At 49.3% G+C, this 17,388-nt stretch overlaps 4 non-coding genes across 4 annotated transcripts; 1 reads left to right on the forward strand and 3 right to left on the reverse strand.

Annotated features, from left to right (window-relative positions):
- Nucleotides 1–3,268: 3,268 nt before the first annotated feature.
- TRNAT-UGU lies at nt 3,269–3,342 on the reverse strand. Its single transcript has one exon. It is a non-coding gene; the product is annotated as a tRNA-Thr (tRNA).
- Nucleotides 3,343–5,158: 1,816 nt separating this feature from the next.
- On the reverse strand, nt 5,159–5,240 carry TRNAS-GCU. Its single transcript has one exon. It is a non-coding gene; the product is annotated as a tRNA-Ser (tRNA).
- Nucleotides 5,241–9,014: 3,774 nt separating this feature from the next.
- Nucleotides 9,015–9,088, forward strand: TRNAT-UGU. Its single transcript has one exon. It is a non-coding gene; the product is annotated as a tRNA-Thr (tRNA).
- Nucleotides 9,089–14,095: 5,007 nt separating this feature from the next.
- TRNAK-CUU lies at nt 14,096–14,168 on the reverse strand. Its single transcript has one exon. It is a non-coding gene; the product is annotated as a tRNA-Lys (tRNA).
- Nucleotides 14,169–17,388: the final 3,220 nt, after the last annotated feature.

The following is a 17,388-nucleotide window of genomic DNA, read 5'->3' on the forward strand; positions in this document are numbered from 1 at the left end:
AGAGTTCAAAGTGGGGAGGGGGGGCAGCCTCCAGCTGCTATGATATTCCAGGCAGGACTGAATCTCCATTAGACAAAGCTTAAAGAAGAGAATGACCTGGGAGTCATTCACATTTTTGCCCAAGTGCCCCTGGGCGACCTCACCAAGGCCAGCCAGGAGCACTCATGGGACGACGATGACGCATACCAGTTCTACTGTACCGTCTGCCATCTGGAAGGGAAGGGAAGGGAAGGGGATGCTGCTGTGTAGCGCTGCAGCACAACATGTGCCAGCAGCATCCAGTAGACATACGGTGACATTGAAAAAAGGCGAGAAATGATTTTTTTCCCTTTGCTTTCACGGGGGTGGTGATGACATATACCCTGAACACCCGTGACAATGTTTTTGACCCTTCAGGCTTTGGGAACTCAGCCAAGAATTCAAATGGTTTTTGGAGAGTGCGGGAACTGTGGGATAGCTACAGTCATCAGCCGCCCCTCCCTCCGTGAGTGTCCATTTCATTCTTTGGCTTTCTGGTACGTTTGTCTCAGCTCCTTAAGTTTCAGCACTGTGTTGAGTCCCTGATGTGGCCTCTGTCCATCATAGCCTGGGAGATTTTTTTCAAATGCTTTGGCATTTCGTCTTTTGGAACGGAGTTCTGATAGAACAGATTCATCTCCCCATACAAAGATCAGCTTCAGTATCTCCCCTACAATCAATGCTGGAGCTCTTTTTTGATTCTGGGACTGCATGGTCACCTGTGTTCATCGGCGCTCCACGCTGGGCAAACAGGAAATGAAATTCAAAAGTTCTGGGGCTTTTTCTGTTTACCTGGCCAGTGCATCCGAGTTCAGATTGCTGTCCAGAGCGGTCACAATGGTGCACTGTGGGATAGCACCCGGAGGCCAATACCGTCGAATTGTGGCCACATTAACCCTAATCCGACATGGCAATGCCGATTTCAGCGCTACTCCCCTCATCGGGGAGGAGTACAGATACCGGTATTAAGAGACCTTTATATCGATATAAAGGGCTTCGTTGTGTGGACGGGTGCAGGGTTAATGCGATTTAACGCTGCTAAATTCAATATAAACTCGTAGTGTTGACCAGGCCAGAGAGAGCAGCAGGTTTCCCCTATTGTTTCCCGCTCTTGTTTTCTTGACTAGTTTCTCCTCTGCACCAACTTGCTGCTTTTCTTTGTGAGCCTGGCTAGCTCAGTGGGCAGAGCATCAAACTTTTAATCTGAGGGTCCAGGGTTCAAGTCCCTGGTCAAGTGATAAACTACTCCCCAAGATCTTACACTGTCTTGCTGGAGTCCTCTTTGATGTTACTTTTTCTCTTCAGGATTTTCCCTTTCCTCAGAAGGGCCTTTTTGTGTGTGGTTTGAAGGGGCAACTTCCTGACAGCCCCTCTGTCCTTGCAGCCTGGAGGAATAAAGGCCTCTGGGCATAGAGCATGTTCCTCCCCTGCGTGCACACACACACACATACAAACACACAGAATATCCCTAAGGAATTAGAATCACCTGCTCCCTTCCCCTGTCCTGCTGGATCCCCAAATGAAGATGCTCTTCAGCCTAAACCCATGTCCCCTCTTTTCCCAGTGCCCCTCAGACCCAACCCTCAGTCCCTCCTATGCTCACTGCTCCTCACTCCCACCCTTCTCCTCTATCCCAACCCACAGGCTCCTTCTCCTCACACTGCTCCTCAATCCCAACCCACAGCTCCCTCCTTCCCTCCAGCAGCAGGTGCTTCAGACCCCTCAGGAAGATTTTCTTGCAAGGTTTCGTGTATGAGTCTGCATGTGGATTTTACAGTGTGTTGGAAATAGGTTGGGTTGCTGGCCGAAATGATCACTTGTGGCTGGTGTTGGATTCCCAGTCTCCATGTTACAGGGGCAGGAGAAATAAAGGGTTGTTATCCTTGTTGTGTGAATCGAGGGCAGCACAACTGTGCTTGGCAGACCCCGATTGAGGGACTCACCCTCAATTCAATAGCACTTGCTAGGCAGGGGACACCGGTTCCAAAGCCAAGTGTGCTGGGGTCTGGGTCCCAATGCTAAAATTTAGGTGTTAGACCAACTTTAGGACAGGGTGGCTGTGGAGGGATGAGTGAGTCCCTAGACAACACAGTGAGTACGGGGCCTTCTTATTTTCCCCCCTTTTCCACCCAGGATGGCAGGTGAACTCTACAGAGGCACCTCTGGGCTTGCACTGACTAAGGACAACAGCTGTGAGTGGGGTGCAGAGCGGGGATGGCTCATGTTAAAGGACTTTTGGTTGCTGGACTTATGAACCGTAGGGAGAAGGACACTGCCCAGCTTATCTGGGGGATGGGTCTTTCCCTCGTGGTTTATGTTTATGTGTTGGGGCTGCTGACATGACTTCTGCTAACCCTGGGCTTACATTGCAGTGTAGACATACCCTGAGAGGGCATCTAGACTGTGACAAAATCCCGCTGGCCCGGCTGGCCTGGATGGTCTGATTTGGGCTCCTGGGGCTCAGGTTGTGGAGCTAAAAACTACAGCGTAGACATCTGGGCTCAGACTGGAGCCCAGGCTCAGAGACCCTCACCCCTCGTGGGGTCTCAGAGGCTGGGCTGAAGCCCAAGTGTCTACGCTGAATCAACTGACCCAGGGTTTGAGAATAGTGACTTGGGTGTGTTAATGGCAGTGTAGACATAATGCTAGGCTATGTCCACACTGCAATGAAACACCCAGCGCTGTCCCGTGCCAGTGCAGGCTCCCAGGCTAGGGCCGTGGGGTGGTAAATTTGCAGCGTAGACATCTCGGCTCAGGCTCAATACCGGGCTCTGGGAGCCCTCAAGGTTGGGAGGGAGTTTAGCAAGCAAACAAGGTAAAATGGCAGTGGAGTATTACCCTGGACTCAATGGCATTTCTCCATTGGTCTGTCTGCTTTGGGGCAGGGACAATAACACGTCCTGCTGCATTTGTTATTTCAAAGGGCGGTTTATGATTTTCATTCTCACACACGGTGCACGAAGCAGGACTCAACCCTCGGTGTAAACTAAATGAGCCGCCCACAGGTTCTGCCAGCCACAATGAGCCATTTGATGTGAGAGCCCAGACCTACCCGTGTCCCAGAGGAAGCAGGATCATCTGTGACAGGCTGGAACACTGACCTATCAGCTCTTAACTCCCAAACTTTCAGTAAGTCTGTTATCAGTGCCTGTGAGTATAATTTAAACAACTACACTGGGCTGGACCAAAAAGCTCTGTGTTTTGTTCTCCCACAGTAGCCAATACCAGGTTGCCCGAGAGTTAGTCAATAAGGCACCACTGGGAATTGAACCCACGATCTCCTGTTTACAAGACAGGTGCTTTAGCCAGCTAAGCCATGGTGCCTGCCTGTGGCAATAGCACACTGTCTGCCCACACCTGACTCCCTGCCATCCCCACTGGGGCCTGACAAGCTTTGCTTGTTTTTGGATTCTGCAAAGCAGAGGAGCAGGTGAGGTTTTCCTTGCAAGCTCTGTGTGTGTGTGTGTGTGTGTGTGTGTGTGTGTGTGTGTGTGTGTGTGTGTGTGTGTGTGTGTGTGTGTGTGTGTGTGTGTGTGTGTGTGTCATCATTATATTGCTCAGGTGTGTGAAAAACACACAATGCTCCCTCGGTCAGCAGTTTTTGGCTGGTGCACACACTGCAATACCACATCTGGCGACAAAATTGCCCTGTTTTGGTGACAAAATAAAACCACCTCGACGAGAGGCCTAGTGCTTTTTGCAGCAAACTTAAAGTGACAAATGTCAGTGTAAATGCTGCTGGTCATTATATCACCATAACTGGCCTCCACCAGTATCCCTCCATGCCTGCCGTGAACTCACCTGCCCTGCATTCCTGCTACAGAGGCTGGGCCCCTCCCCTTTCATAGCTCCAGAAAGTTCTGACAGCTGAGCCACTATCTATACCGGGATTAGCTTGATAGAACTGCATTGCCAGCCTAAGTAATGTAATTACACCAACCTAATTTTGTAGTGTAGACCTGTCCAAAGAATCACACACACACCTTGGGAGCAAAACTTCATCTGCTCCTCTGCTTTATAGAATACAAACACGAACAACACTTGTCAGGGCCCAGTGGGGATTGGCAGAGAGTCAGGTGTGGGCCATCTTTATCCCAGGAGAGATGGACTCTAAGGGTACGTCTCCATTGCAATGTAAGCCCAGGTGTGGCACGCTGTGCTCATAGCAGCACCTGGAAGCCCCATATTCACCACTCTCATATAATGATGACATGGTTTGTACAAAGTCTGCCTTGTGATGTATCATTTCAAAAGTCTTGATCTGTTGAACATTAATATCGTGTTGGATTGTGTGTGCTCGCATTGGTTGGGAAGTTATGAAGTTTTGCTTGGTGTGTGTTACTGAGATATGTTATGAGGTGGGGAAATGCCCCCCACCAGCCTTTCAGGTGTGACAATGGAGGAGCCAGACTCGCTGCTGGCCCATTGAAGGGATCCACACTCCCAAGGACTAGCCCAGGAACCGTGTACAATGCAGACTTCTCCGAGATAGCACAGCAACAATGGACACTGCTTGAGTCACATGGTAACAAAGGAGCTTCCTAGCAAGTTGGAAGAAACTATGAAAGAGGGGAAGAGACATCATGACCTGGCCTCTCTCCCCCACAACTCAGCAGCTGGAAACACACCTGGAGGACAAAGACTGGGCTGAACTGACTCAGAAATCAGAAGAGAATAATAACAATAATACTTGCAAACCAAAGTCCCCAAACAGACTAGTACTGGTTTTTCAGCAGAAAATTTTCAGTTTGGGGAATTTTGTTTTCTCAGTCAGACCTTGCCAAGGGAAGCAGGGAGAAAATGTTGGAGTTGCCTCCTTCAGAACAGCTTGGCCTAGACACTAGCTCTGGTTCACTGCTCTGGCCTTGCTCGGGTTGAGGGTATTTTAATAATTTGGGCAGGTCCCAGGGTGTTTGGGGGAGAAGATGAGGATGTTACCTCTTGAGATAAAAACTAAGAAATACAGCACTAGAGAATTTCTTTTTTTAAGAAATCTGTGATTTAGACATTTTATTTAAAGCAAGGGAGTTCTGAGTTTCTGAGGAGGTTTTTGTTTGCAAGAAGAAACATTGTTTGATCTGTCATTGTACCAAAGGGGGAGATGGTTGTCTACAAAGGAGGGGTGAAAACTAAACACATCCAATGAGGATGGGATTTGAACCCATGCGTGCAGAGAACAATAGATTAGCAGTCCATCACCATAACCACTCAGCCACCTCATCTGAGTTGTTAGAAAAGGGACAGGAGGAAAAATCTAAGGCCCGCAGAGCTAGGGACAATAAGGAGTTTTTAAATACTAAGCAGAAGCAGGGGCTGAATGAGCTCCCCCCTCACATCTAGTGAGGAGCTGGGGGAAAGACTTCAGGAACAGACCGTGTTTGCATAGACACACCTACTCTGCCTAGCTATGCAGCATGATGAGGCCACTTTCCCAAAATGACCAGAGTTGGCTGGTGGTGGGTTACAAATCACTTTAGGATTGAGTGGAATGAAATGTTATTATCCTTCCTGCATAAGTGAAGGGCAGCAGAACATACCTAGTCTGTCCAGATGGAGGGGTGGGTGAGGAATAGCTTTTATTGGACTTTGTGGACCCAACTGAGAACATCACCCTAAACCAGTGGTCCCCAAACATTTCACACTGTGCCCTCTTAGCCATGGCTGTGGCCCCTCGGAAGCCGCGGTCATGTACCGAGGCTGGGAGTGGGGCCGTTGCTTGCTGGGGAGAGAGGTGCAGACAGGGGTAAGGGGGTCGAGGCCGAGCTGGGAGTCAGAGCCCCAGGCTGAGGGTGGGGTTGGGGAAGAGCTGGGGAAGTGTGGGGCTGAGTGCTGCTCCCTCCATGGGGGCTGGCTCAGGCCCTGAGGTGCCCCCATGAATGTTCCTCTGTGTCCCCCTAGGAGTCATGCCCCACATTTTGGGGACCACTGAACCCTACTCGCTAAGCAGGGGCTAGTGATGCCAGAGCCCAGGGAAAGGGAGAACACGTGCGGGGCCCCAGCGCTGGAGCCATGTGAAGGGGCTGCAGGAGAGGGGCAATGGCTGGTGGCCCAGGGAGTTAAGGGCAAAGGGGGCACAGGAGGGGGCAGGAGTTAGGGGTGAAGGAGGCGCAGGAGTGGTTGGGAGTGCAGGAGCTAGCGGTAAAGGGGGAGTGGGGATCGTCCAGGGGCAATGGGGAAGTGCCAAAGTACAAGCTTTGCCCAGGGCACCATTTTCCCTAATGCTGGTCTGAGCAAACAACTGGAAATGACCCTTCAGTGAGACCAGAACCATAGTGTAGAAAAGGCCCTTCATTAAGTGGTGGTGGCTGAGGGCTTAGGGAGATGGGTTAGAAAACAACAGCCACTTGTCTGTGGAGATTTGATTCTTGCCTGCTAGGCCAGGCTGGTGTGTGGTGTCTCCATGGCTGCACTTTCAGTGTCTGATCACCCACAGGGAGCCAAATCTAGACATACTCAGAGGCTCTATGCCAGGGTTTCTCAAACTTCTTTTCACTGCAACCCCCTTCTGCCAAAAAAAACCTTACTACATGGCCCTGGAAAGAAGGACCAAGCCCCTCCACACTGGGCAGAGGCAGGGGAGACAAAGCCTGAGCCCTGCCCCAGTTGGGGGAGGGCAAAACCAGAGCTTGAGGGATTCAGCCCTGGGTGGTGGGGCTCAGACATTTGGCTTCAGCCCCAGGCCCAAACAAGTCTAATGCCAGCCCTGCCAACCCCATTAAATCAGGGTTATGACCCACTTTGGGGTCCTGACTCACACTCTGAGAACCACTGCTCTATGCTGAGGGGAGAGAGTTTTCCTGTGGGTGCAGTTAATCCACTTCCCAAGAGGTGGCAGCTATGTCACTGGGAGAAGCTATATCAGTGGGTGTGCAAGCTGTGGTGTTTGCCACATTTAAGACGTTTAATCAAACCCCATTTTTAAAACCACCTGTGGTCTGGGAATGGCAAAGGAGCTCGATGAAGCAGGGTCTATCCTGCAAAGTCCTGGAGATCACAATTCTATAATCCTGTTGTCATGGGGGTATAGCTCAGTGGTAGAGTGCTTGCCAGCCAGTTAAGTGGTCCTTGGTTGAAACCACTATGTTCTCTTATAACCTTCTTTCTTTTTTTTAAAAAAAGGAAAATATTTTCATTTCCATTCTCCATTCTGTTCAGGGGCTCCACTATACAGGGGTGCTTGATATGAATGTAAACACTCAACATTTCGCTGTCCAAATGCATAAAAACCTAGCGAAGCTGTCCATCAGCTGAAATCAGTTCCAATCCTCTAAGTGTCTAGTTTATGTTTTCATCAATTAAACAAAGGTATCATACGAATGTACATTTGCAGATCCCTCTTCTCCAGGAGCTGTGCTGTGCAGAAGAACAAGAACCGCATCCAGCTGCAGTTCACAAGTCTGATGACCAAAGAGCCACGAAATGTTCTGAGGGTTGGAGAAAAATGCCTTCTAGGGAGCTACTGAACGAGCTCAACCTGTTTCGCTTATCAAAAGAAGATTGAAAGGTGACTTCATTGAAGTGTTGAAGGGCCTTAATGGAGACAAAAGATTGGGTATTAAAGGGCTCTTTAATCTAGCGGAGAAAGGCCTAACAAGACCCAATGGCTGGAAGGTGAAAAAAGACAAATTCATATTACAAATAAGACACATTTATTCTACAGCGAGGATGAATCACCACAGGAACAAGCTACCAAGGAAAGAGGTGGATTCACCATCTCCTGATGTCATTTAATGAAGACTAGATCCCTTTCTGGAATGTGTTTTCTCCAAAAGTAGCTATTGTGTCATACAGGAGGCCTGTGATATGCAGAGGGTCAGATTAGATGCTCTAATGGTCTCTTCTGGCCATAAAATTGACTAATTTCTGAAAAGGTGAGTGTAGCATTGGGAGCAGCGTCTGATGTTTTCCTGTCTAGCCGGCTTGCTTCCTAGAATGAATGCTCCTTGAGTGGGGTGATCCACAGGGAGTAGCTCAAACCTCCAAAGTGCCTGGCCAGGGGCAGGACATTAGCCCAGCAAGGGAGGGGTGTGGCAGTGACATCACAAAGGCTTTTTGCAGGACCTCAGACTATTGGTCAAAGGTGGTGGGGAGGTGGTGACCTCACAGAGAGATGCTGACATCAGCCAGGCAGGACAGGGGCGAGGGGCCAGGGAAACCTCAGAGACCCCTGTGGCTTTGCTCCAGCAAGTCTCCTTCTCCAGGTCTCTCTTTGAGGACTGAGAGAGTATTCGGGTTCACATATGTGAGCGCCAGGAGGAACCTCTTTCGAGTTTTCTCCTTCCCTTTTAGTGATTTTACTAGAGACCAGCCGTCCCTGCTTAGAATGTAAGAGCCTCCTCGAGGGAAGGGGTGTCATGGGGGTGTCACATTCAGATGCCGGTGCCCCCCCCCATGTAAGGAAGTTCCCGCCACCCTGCTCTGTGTTCGCAGGGCGGGAGAAAGCAGCATCCATGGCAGTGATTTGCTCCTGGCTGCCGGAGCAGAGCAGCAAACTCAGCTGTCAGAACTTCCCAGAGTGATGAAAGGGGAGGGGCCCATGGCTCTGTAGCAGGAGTGCAGGGCAGGTGAGTTCACGGCGGGCATTGTGGGATACTGGGGAAGGCCAGTTATGGTGATATAATGAACAGCAGCGTCTACATTGACACTCTCACTTTAAGTTTGCTGCAAAAAGCTCTAGACCTCTCATCGAAGTCGTTTTATTTTGTCAGCAAAACAGGGCAGTTTTGTCGCCAGACGTGGCATTGCAGTGTGTACACCAGCCACAAGCTACCGACTGAGAGAGAGTTGTGTGTTTTTCACACACCTGAGTAATATAATTCTGCTGAAACAACTTTGTAGTGCAGACGTGGCCAAAGCTTCACTCACACACAGCTTGCAAGGAAAATGTCACCTGCTCCTCTGCTTTGGAGAATCCAAAGACAAGCAAAGCTTGTCAGGCCCTGGTAGCGATGGCAGGGAGTCAGGTGTGGGCAGAGACTGTGTTTTAGTCACCCACAGGCACCATGGCTTAGCTGGCTAAAGCGTCTGTTTTGTAAGCAGGAGATCCTGGGTTCAACTCCCAGTGGTGCCTTGTTGACTGGTTGTTGGGGCACCTGCTATTGGCTAATGTCAGAAGACAAGATTCAGAGCTAGATGGGCCTTTGGTCTAGCCTAGTGTGGTTTTTCTTATGGTTTAAATAACACTCACAGGCACTGATAACAGAGTTACTGAACGTTTGGGAGTTAGGAGCGGGTAGGTCAGTGGTCCAGTCCCCACACAGATGACCCCCTCTCTCTGGGACAGGGGCAGTTCTGAGCTCTCACCCAAATGCTCATTGTGGCTGCCAGAATCTGTGGGCAGCTCATTTAGTTTACGGCAAAGGTTGAGTCCTGCTTTGTGCACCATGTGTGAGAATGAAAATCCTAAACTGCCCTTCGAAATAACGAATGCAGCAGGACGTGTTATTGTCCCTGCCCCAAAGCAGACAGACCAGTGGAGAAATGCCGTCGAGTCCAAGGTAATACTCCCCTGCCATTTTACCTTTTTTGCTGGCTAAACTCCTTCTTATCTGCCCGGCCCAGGCTGTCCTCTGCCTCAGCTGCTGCTCCCGGCCTGCTCTAGAGTCAAACACGCAGGGCCCCCAGGGGAACAGAGGCTGGGACAGGGCAGCAGCCTGGGCTGGGCTGGAAAGATGCTGGGAGTTCTCCTTCCCTGAGAACTGGCCTGGCTCCCTTCTCAACAGCAAACAAATCAATTCCACGTCCCCTCCCCAGAAAAACCAGCCTGGAGCCAAGGGCAGCAGGGGACGATTCCCTCCAGTTCCCACCAAGCCAGAAGATAACCCAGGGTGTTTCTAGCAGAGCTTATGGAACTGACGTGGGGAAACCAGCCTTTAATAACAGGCAGTTCCAGTTTAAGCTCAGTGTTTTTAACAATTTTTACAACATTAAATAACCCTTCAATCGTAGTGTCACCATCCATAAAATTGCTTCAGCCTTATAGGTTCCCAAGTGCACAACTAAACATCTGTTCAAACACAAGGGAGTGGAGATCAGTCAGTGTTCAGAGTCATCCCCCATAGAAGAACCATGTTGTGGTACATACTGGCCCCATCATGTGGACCATGGCCTTTCCCTCCTCTCTGTTAAAAGTTTTGGTATTTTGCACAGAAACTTTCTTCCCTCAGGAGAGACCTGGGATCCAAGGCTACCAGCCAGACAAATACCTTTAAGAGGAGGCATAACCTTTCAAAAAATGATCTCCCTTCTTCAATTCAGTGACAGCCTGAAATGCTACTTATCCCAGCAGAGCTGGAGGATTGAAAGCAGCTACATCAAACCCCTGTGTAGCTCGCAGGAATGAACACAAACACTCCCTCGTATCTGAAGTGATGTTTAGTTTTACCCTTTGTTAACTAGAAGACTAAAGGGAAAGGCAGTGGTGGTGTCACATATAAAGAGTGATACATGAAACAATCGTCATAGTTATGCCTATAGTGACTGCAAAATCTTTCTATATTCTCCTTATTATCATCAGTGTATTATTTTCTCTGGCATCTAGACATTAACTAGACCTTGACCAAGAAATTTGGATCTTGATAAAATAATCAACTATCCCTCGTTAAGGTAATGGACTTGACACCCACTCGGGTGTCTCCACGCAGGTTCAAGTACTAACAACAGTGGCTGCCTTTTAGCCATAGCTTTTAATCAGGGCAATACATTGATACAAACTCCTGTTAAATAATTTCTCAGCCAGAGTCCTTCACCCACATTCCTTAGGGCACTGGGCCACATGTGGACGTTTCATTTCCCGTCTCAATTTCACACAGAGACACAATTTCCTTTGCAGAGATCCATGAACAGCAAAACCTCCCTGTGTCTCTGGTCTGAGCCAGGGCATTTGATTCCAGTGAACCCTTCTCTCCTGCAGTGGCGATGGTCAGACAGAGGGGACGTGGCACCTGCATCCCTGCCAGGGAGATATTGGCTCGGCTCTTTCTTTCTGCTGCTGTTGTTTGTCCATGAAACATCAGGGATGGAATGCAAGGCTGAGTTCACGCACCAGCCCCCTGAAACATTTTAGTGCCCCAGAGAGATCCTGACCCCTGGTATTGGAATGATAGGGTGGAGATTCGAATAGGAAAGGGACTGTCTGAATTGTCAGTGTGGGGAATGAACAACAACCTATAGCAATGTTGTTAGCCACAAACACGCTAATCATACTACAGCTGGAAGGGAAATGGGCAGGAACTCTTGCTGTTCAGCCATGGACACACTTACACTGATGTACAACCGTGAGTGTGCTGGGGGATCTGATCTGAGCAATTTGAAGTGACAATTCTGTGAGAACAGAATCATGGTGTAGTGCAGCAGCTGTACAACAAGTAGTTGTGGCTGAGTGGAGTAGACAGTTGCTTCAGTGAGGGGAGGGGTTTTCCATTCCTGTGATAGCTACATTGGCAGAACAATCTTTCCTTTCATTTAGCACTATCTAACCACGGCTTAGGTCAGCTTAATTATACTGGTTCTGGGGTTTTTCACACCCTGAAAGACGTACTTGTTAGAGGGTTTATCCCATCACCCTCCCATTTCCTGGTCCTTCTCGCGTGACCAGAGAGCAGCAATACACGAAGCTCAAAGGTGCAAACAATTCAGTGTTTATTGGGGTAAACTTCCAGCAATCAATGATTCCAATTTCCTTCCTCAGTGTCCCCCTTCCCAGCTCTGACACCACAGAGCTTTGCCTGTGTCCCTGTTCCCCTTCCCTGTTCCTATTCCCCCCCTTAGCAAAACATAATTCTAATTCCCCTACCCCCTTTCTCATTCTCATTCCCATTCCCATTCCCCCCCTTACTTCCTGACTGACTGCAGACTATATAGTAAAACTGGAGTTCTGCTTACCTATACCCTAACCACTCATTTTACTGAAATGTAACTAACCAATCCTAACATACTGTAACATTATTATCTAACCATTTATACCCCACCACCTTAATTGGTTTACACCCAACAATTTAATTATACAGCAGATAGAAACAATCACAGAACCAGACAGAGATTATACAGACAAGCAATAGGAAAGTGGGGACTACAGTGATAGAACAACAAAGAAATGAGGATTTCACACCCCAGCTATTGACCAGTGAGTTGTTCCTAGATAGGATGCTATCCTGGTAGAGGTTGTGGGTGCTGGTTGCTTAACTTTCTGGCCCACGGGAATACGAGAAGCGATTGTGTCTAACACCTGCCTTTTTTCGGACAACAGCGATGTCCAAGTTTTCCATGGACATTTCCCTTCCAGCACCTCAGGCCCCATGCAACAATACAAGAAACTGAAATGCACAGAAAGTTTCTCACCGTAGGATTCACTGACCAGGCCGGGGGAAAAGTTTTGCCAGAACACTTGGTTATAATATCCCTCCCTGACCTTAAATGGAAAGCGAGGGGATAACTCTCAGAGCACATAACCACAGCTTATGAGTCTCACATTCTACACTGTCCATGTACCCTTCTCCCTCCCGCTCTATATTGACCAGCCAAGCCTGCCCCCCTCAAGCCAGGCCAAGACTCTTCTGGGTAAGGAGCTTGGAATTCACCCAGCTAGGGGCTCTACACGCACCACTTTTGAAGATGTTTGAATTCCCTCCAACTTCTCTCATACAAATGCTAAATAGTTGGTGGTGTAAGGTTACAGGAGAGGTTAAAATTAGGCTATTTCGTCAGCTAGAAGACAGTGATTGTGTCAGGAGTGGGATGTGAATGTGCACGTACATATGGAGCCTAGAGCAACAAATGACAGGGTTAGAGGGCTTTTTCCTTCACCCTCTTACTTCCGTGGTCCGTCTCGCATGAACAGAGAGCAACAATACCCGAAGTCCAAAGGCGCAAACAATTCGATGTTTATTGGGGTGAATGTCCAGCAAGCATGATTCCAGTGTCCTTCCTCAGTGTCCCCTTCCCAGCTCTGACACCACAGAGCCTTGTCTGTGTCCCTGTTTCTGTTCCCATCCCCTGTTCCCATTTCCCCCTGTAGCAAAACATGATCCCAATTCCCCCATCCCCAGTCCCTGTTCCCATTCCCCCGCCCCCCGCCTTCCTGATTGACTGCAGACTACATAGTAAAACCTGAGTTTTCCTTAGCTATTCCTTAACCAATCATTTTACTGAAATGTAACTAACCAATCCTAACATACTGTAACATGGTTATTTAACCAATTATATTCCACCACCTTCATTGGTTTACACGCAACAAAATTAATTATACAGCAGACAGAAACAATCACAGAACCAGACAGAGACCATGCAAATAAACATACAAAACAATACAGAAGGGAGGATTTCACAACTACATCTATACAGACATAAGGGTTTTCCAGCTGTGTCTATTGATAAGTGAGTTCTTGCCAGACAGGATGCTACCAAACTAAAGTTTCCCTTTCTCTGGAGATGATGGAATATCAGGGCAGGATTGTATTCCTCACAGCCCAATCGCACCTTATTTCAATGTGACTAGTTGGGAATGTGAGGATGTGACCATACACTTCCCAGCTTATGGCTGCCTTTGCTGCTTAGCCGAAGAACCAGGCCTCAGACTGTCACAGTAAGAGAAGGCCATTACACAGACAGACAGTGATTTTTAATTCTCTCTTTTATATCTTTATAACTAGCTAAGTGATAAAAAATGCACCTACATTCTTAAAGTACAGGCCTGAATCTCTGTATCCTAACAGTCCTTGAGGTCAGGCAGCCTCTGGGTAAGGGGGTGGGGACTCAGATCCTTCCCCTGGCCAATTCCACCAGGGTCATTTGCCACAATAGCCAGACCAGACTCTCCTTACACTTGTGCTCTGTCCTTATTGCTTCTCTGTCTCTTTTCCCCTCATCTCTGCTGTTCTCCCTCTGGGCTTTCTCAGCACCTGGCCCCACAGCTCTCCCTGCCAGCCAGAGACTGCGCTTTCTACAGCTGTGGATGTGGCCTTTCTCCTGATTGCTAAGGAAAGGAACCTTTCCAGGAAATGGCCACAGCTTCTGGGAATCCCTGTGCAGCTGTGAACAGAGTTTGGCTCCTGGCACACTAGGCAACTTAAAAGCTGAGCACCCAGACAGGGGCTTGAACCCTGGACCATCAGATTAAGAACCTGATGCTCTACCAACTGAGCTACCTGGGCTTAGTAGGAAACATCTTCACCATTCACCACAAGAGCGAGCAGGCAGGCAAAAGAGAGGCAAAAAAAGTCCCAGGATCCCCTCCTCTTTTTCTGCACAGCCAGTGCCTGTCAGCAGGATTCCTCCTCCTCCTCAGGGAGACTAAATCTCTGTGCCCAGACAGCTGGTCCATCCGCTGCACATCAATCCCCCATGCCCGAGCCTCCCTGCCAAAGCCCTGCACCTGGCCCCATACAATTAAGTCTCACGTGTCGCTGGGAACTCGACTTCTTGTGCCCAAAGCGTCTCGGCCCCCTCATCAGATGACCTGAGAAACACAGTGTCCGGCTTTTCCAAAGAAGTGTTTAGACCCCCTCATCATGTGGCCTAAAGGATAAGGCATCTCCTTGTGGATCAGATGATTCAGGATTTGAGTCCCCTCATGGTTGTGCTCACTTTGTGCTGCAAGTCCTGCTCCCTTCAGGGCTGGAACCTCTTCTTGGCCGCTCAGGCCAATGCTCTGGCTTCAGCTAGAGCCCCGGGAAGGAGTTGGGGGTGGGTGTCACAAAGGCTGGGGCATGAGCCCCAGGTGCTTCCAGTCTCACCTTTGCCCTTCCTGACTTGCCAAAAAAATGGTCGGCTCCACTGCCAAAGTCAGCACCATGAGTGGGAACGGTCAGAGGCCCCACCAGGGGGGCTGGCCCTGCTTTCCTACCCTCTTCTGATGTTGGCCACAGAGCATCAGCAGCCGCCCTGAGGGTGGCCTTCAGTGGGGGTTTGGCATTGCAGGGAGCAACCTGGCTGGGTGTGTCTGTGGCTGTCTGCTGGCCACACATAGGCATGGTTCTCCCCACCTCTTGCCCTGCCCTCGGTTGCTCTGTGGCTTTTAAGCCTTCCCTCAGAGCTGTCAGTACCAGCTGCCTCTGCTCTAGGTGCCCAGAGGAGGAGAAGTGCTGGGCTCCAGCCTGCCGAGCCCTGACCCTGCTTCCTTCAAGAGCCAGGTAGGCAAGAGGAGAAGCACAGCAGCAAGTGCCAGACTTGTGGGCACCAGGTGAAGCCATGAGAATCCCAACCCTCAGGCACCAGTAACCAGCTATAGAGCCCTGACCCCCCACAGCACCTGAGTCACCCAGCAGGAAGGGAAAGACTTATTCTTGTCCAACAGGAGACAGGGAAGTGGAGCAGTGTGAACTCCAGGGCTTCACCACAAACCAAAAGTCACACTGAGATTTAAACTCAGATTGCAGGATTCAGAGTCCTGAGTGCTGCCCATTACACCATGGGACCAGCTTGTGCTGTTTTCTGCAGCCATTGATGACTCTCACAGGGCTGGCTTGTGTAAGGGACTGTTGGCCCTTTACTAAAACTGAGTGGGGTTTTTTTGGTTGGCTCGTTCCCAGTCCCCATAGAAGGGGGAAGGGCCAATGGGAAATCAAGACCCTGAGACTGACAGGCCCCTGGGGCAATGGTCACCAACTGGTAGGGAACAAGTGAGAATTTGTTAATGGAGAAAAATTCCTGGTGAAAATTGGCAAAGCTGTGGAGAGTTTGAAAAGTTCCAGTGAATTTACACATGAAGATACAAACAGAGAGACAAACACACACAGACAGAAGGAGAAAATCACACACTGCACAGGCCCACACAGACATAAACAAAAACCAAACCCGCACAGCACACAGAGCCATATACACAAAAAGGAAAACCACACAAAATATAGAAAGAACAAATCAGCAAAAGCCCACAACAGGAAACACAAAACCCACATACCAAAAGAATACTAAGCAAAAAACAATCTGCATGCAAAAATCATACAAACACACACACAAAACTATGCAAGGCATCCACCAAAATCACACAGGACCCACATGCACATCAACACGACAGACGAAAACCACAACATACAGAAAGCCAGGTAGGGTTTGAGTCTCACAGCGAAGAGGGTGAGCACACAGGTGGTTTGGGGAGCAAAGACTGAGGGGGAGTCGGGGGCAGTGCTCTGGGCTCTGCTCGGCCCCTCCTGGCACAGGCGGCTGGTGGAGAGCAGAGCCTGGTAGATCTGTGGAATCTGCCCTGCTCTCTGTAAAGCAAGGGGACCTCGGTGTCTTCTGAGCTGCAACTGTGGGTACGTCTACACTACGGGATTATTCCGAATTTGCATAAACCGGTTTTGTAAAACAGAATTTATAAAATCGGGTGGAGCGTGGCCATACTAAGCACATTAAATCGGTGGTGTGCGTCCATGGTCCGTGGCTAGCGTCGATTTCTGGAGCGTTGCACTGTGGGTAGCTATTCCCTAGCTATCCCATAGTTCCCGCAGCCTCCCCCGCCCCTTGGAACTTCCGGGTTGAGATCCCAGTGCCTGATGGGGCAAAAATCATTGTCGCGGGTGGTTCTGGGTAAATGTCGTCAGTCACTCCTTCGTCTGGGAAAGCAACGGCAGACAAGCATTTTGTGCCTTTTTCCCCTGGATTGCCCTGGCAGATGCCATAGCATGGCAATCATGGAGCTTGTTTTGCCGTTTGTGACTCTCACCGTATGTGTACTAGATGCCGCTCACAGAGGCGATTCAGCAGCGCTACACAGAAGCATGCTTTTGCATGACAGCAGAGATGGTTACTAGTCATATTGCACCATCCAAACCCTTCCATAAATTGGAACTGAGGATGATCATGGCTACCAGTCCTTTTGTACCATTTACTGCTAGTGACCCTGGCTGATCAGCTAGGGGCGCAAAAGCCAAGATTGGTTACTAGCCATATTGCACCTTCTGTTGTTTTGTACCATTAGCTGCTGTCATAAGTGCCCCTGGCCAATCAGCCAGGGGTGCAAAAGCAAAAATTGGGAATGACTCCCTGAGTCAATCCCTCCTTTTTGGTATCTTAAAAATAGAATCAGTGCTGCCTAATATAGGCAAGTGTACTAGAGAACCACCGTATCATAGAACCAGAGAGCACAGCTGCTCTGTGTCAGAGCCTGCAGAAATTATGATCTGTATGCTATTCACAGGGGGTGCTCCTGTAACAACCCCACCTGTTGATTCCGTTCTTCCCCCAGCCTTTCTTGGCTACCGTAGCATTGTCCCCCCACTTGTGTGACGAATTAATAAAGAATGCAGGAATAAGACACACTGACTTGTTAGTGAGAAATGAGTGGAAGGCAGCCTCCAGCTGCTATGATAGTCCAGACAGGACATTAAGCAGTGTATAGGAGAGAAGCCCAGCATCCCACTGCTAGTCCAGGGG

The sequence above is a fragment of the Mauremys reevesii genome, unplaced genomic scaffold, assembly GCF_016161935.1.
Source record: "Mauremys reevesii isolate NIE-2019 unplaced genomic scaffold, ASM1616193v1 Contig111, whole genome shotgun sequence".
In the NCBI taxonomy this organism is placed as follows: Eukaryota; Metazoa; Chordata; order Testudines; family Geoemydidae; genus Mauremys; species Mauremys reevesii.